General features: G+C 35.7%; 1 pseudogene; it reads right to left on the bottom strand.

Annotated features, from left to right (window-relative positions):
• Window positions 1–925: 925 nt before the first annotated feature.
• On the bottom strand, window positions 926–1,558 carry LOC105775458 (transcription factor bHLH147-like; annotated as a pseudogene).
• Between the last annotated feature and the right edge of the window lie 1,036 nt (window positions 1,559–2,594).

The following is a 2,594-nucleotide window of genomic DNA, read 5'->3' as shown; positions in this document are numbered from 1 at the left end:
TGTTAAGAACTCGCTGAGTGCTTGAGGACTATGAGTATGCCCTCGACTGATAGACGAGGTCCTTTATAAAGTACATGCCACCCCAACTGATAGACGATTAGTGCCTATTGCTTTGTATGATTAGTCTTATTATTTTGGCTGAACTAAATAGTTGGCTTGGAAAGGGTTACTTAGAATGGTACGAGATATCTGATATTGAGGGGACAAGCATGTAAGAAAGGAGAGAACGTTATTACTCATGATTTTCGAATGAGCGGCAGCGAGGAGAATAAACTTTCCCATTAAGTTTTTCCCTATCCATGCTTGTAAAAAGCTAGTATTGGCTTCTTGATCAAGCTTTGTGTTTTTTTGGCAAACTGTATTTTATCTCGGAATTCTCTCTACAACATCGGGAAAGCTCTAAAACTAAAGATAGCTTGGAGGTTTTAGGTTTGTTGTATTTAGCAAACTCCATTAACATTTGACACCTGGTAAGTATCAATGAACCTTAAGCTATTATCATGGTTATTGAATGGGCTTTAAGGTTTCATGCTCTAGGATTAGTTTAGAAGGAAACTTCTAGGTTTTGGGTTTCTTGATTGGCATAGTTGCGTAAAATTCCCTTATCATTTAAGGGTTTTAAGGTTTGAGCCTTAACTTTTTTTTTTAATTAACGCCCTCAACGTTACAAAATTTCCATAAATCAACCCATTTTTAATAGGAAAGGTCAGTTGACTGTTAGTCAGACTGCAGGTCAACAATGTAGTCTATGTGGCATACCATATAAGTATGATGTCATAAATGACATCATCTATTTAACATTTTTTTTCATTTTGTTTTCATATTCTTTCTTCTTCTCTCATTCTCCTTTCATCCTCTATTTTTTTCCCTCTTAACTCTAAAATTTCAATAATATATTTTGATTCCACTGAGCTTCAACAAATCTTCAGAATTTCAAATTGAATTCTTCAAGCAGATCAGCAAGAGCACTTATGGCATGAACCTGCATCTCAAGCGCGGCAATATAATTAGTTGCTTCTTCGAGAATAATCAGTAACGATTGTTTTCGGCAACCGCGAACCAACCGACCAAGAACCTTGCCTTTCTTTTGAACAAATTTCACTTTCAATTTCAAAACACTAAATCTCTGTTTCCTCGATAGGTTTCTACCGGTAACGCCAGTCAGTGTTGCAGTAGAAACAAATCCACTTCTTTGTCCCTTCTCCTTCCTCAACTTTAGCTTAACACAACTCAGAAAAATAGCATGACTCCACATTATCCTCCCTTTAGTCGCTACAGCCAAAGCTCTATCAACAGCTTCAAAAATGGCTCGTCCACGATGTGGAGTCGAATGAGAAGAATAGTTACTATTAAGATTGACTTGGCTCAAAGCTTGAATCAGCTTCGAAAAATATATTTGTTGTTACGCCTTGGATTTCCATCTAGTGTAACTATTACTCTGGTTTTGGTTCTGCCCCTGTTGATTCATCTTCAATGTTACTATCGCTACTGCTGTTGATGTTTTCTTTTTGTTCTTCCTTCTAACATGATCAAAATTTGAGTTCAGCAATGGATTCATTATAATGGATTCTATTTCACATATACTCTCTCCTTTTCACCATACAATACGATGAATTGTAACAGAAAAAAAAGGATTGAGCTCAAAATTCTAAAGATTTTTTGAAGCTTAATGGAATTAAAAGAAATTATTGAAATTTAACAGAGTTAAAGAATACAGAACGAAAGGAGAAAGAGAGAAGATGAAAACAAAATGAAAAAAATATTAAATAGATTATGTCATTTATGACATCATGCTTATGTGGAATGCCAGATAGGATACATTGTTGATTTGTAGTTTGACTAAAAGTCAACTAACGTCTCCTATTAAAAATCAGTTAATTTGTGGAAAAATCGTAACGTTGAGGGTGTTAATAAAAAAAGTTAAGGGCTCAAACCCAAAAACTCATAAACCTTGAGGGTATTTTATGCAATTATGCCTTTCTAATTCAGTATCCTTGAAAACTTGCTTAGCTTTTCTGAAGGATCTAATCTGATGAGTTGATTATTTATGTCATAGCTCAAGAGACTCCTGAAAGCTCTCAAGACAAAGGCAAGGGACCTATGGTCTAAGCCTTGCTATATTTTCTAACAAGTTCCTTTATACCCCACGTGTGTGTATTGTGCTTCTATTCATGTATGATTCAAGGTAAGTTCACTTGTTCGATGAAAAAGTCTAATCTTGCATGTCTGTGAAAGCAATGAAGAACCTTACTTTGTCTTTAGTCATTACCCATTTTCACTCTAAAAAAGAACTATATGGTCAAAATAAAGAAAAGGATTCATAGTGTTTCCTTCGATGGAATATCCATTGATTTGGCAAATTGCGGTACATGAAACATGACTCTATAATGAATTCATGGCATTGCCTTCGATGCAAAGTGCATTGAATTGATAGATCGCGGTACGTGAACAACGGTTATATGGCCTCTAGTAAGGTAGGTACATTGCAAGCCAGATTGGCAAGCATGGCAAGGGAAATGAAAGGAATGAATGACCTCTAAACATGGACTTGGGTTTGGCTAAGAGAAAGAAGGTTGTTTGGATGAACGTACGGG

Source organism: Gossypium raimondii, chromosome 10 (genome assembly GCF_025698545.1).
Source record: "Gossypium raimondii isolate GPD5lz chromosome 10, ASM2569854v1, whole genome shotgun sequence".
Lineage (NCBI taxonomy): Eukaryota > Viridiplantae > Streptophyta > Magnoliopsida > Malvales > Malvaceae > Gossypium > Gossypium raimondii.
Note: the sequence above shows the minus strand (reverse complement) of the source record. Positions and strands in the feature narration are given on the sequence as shown.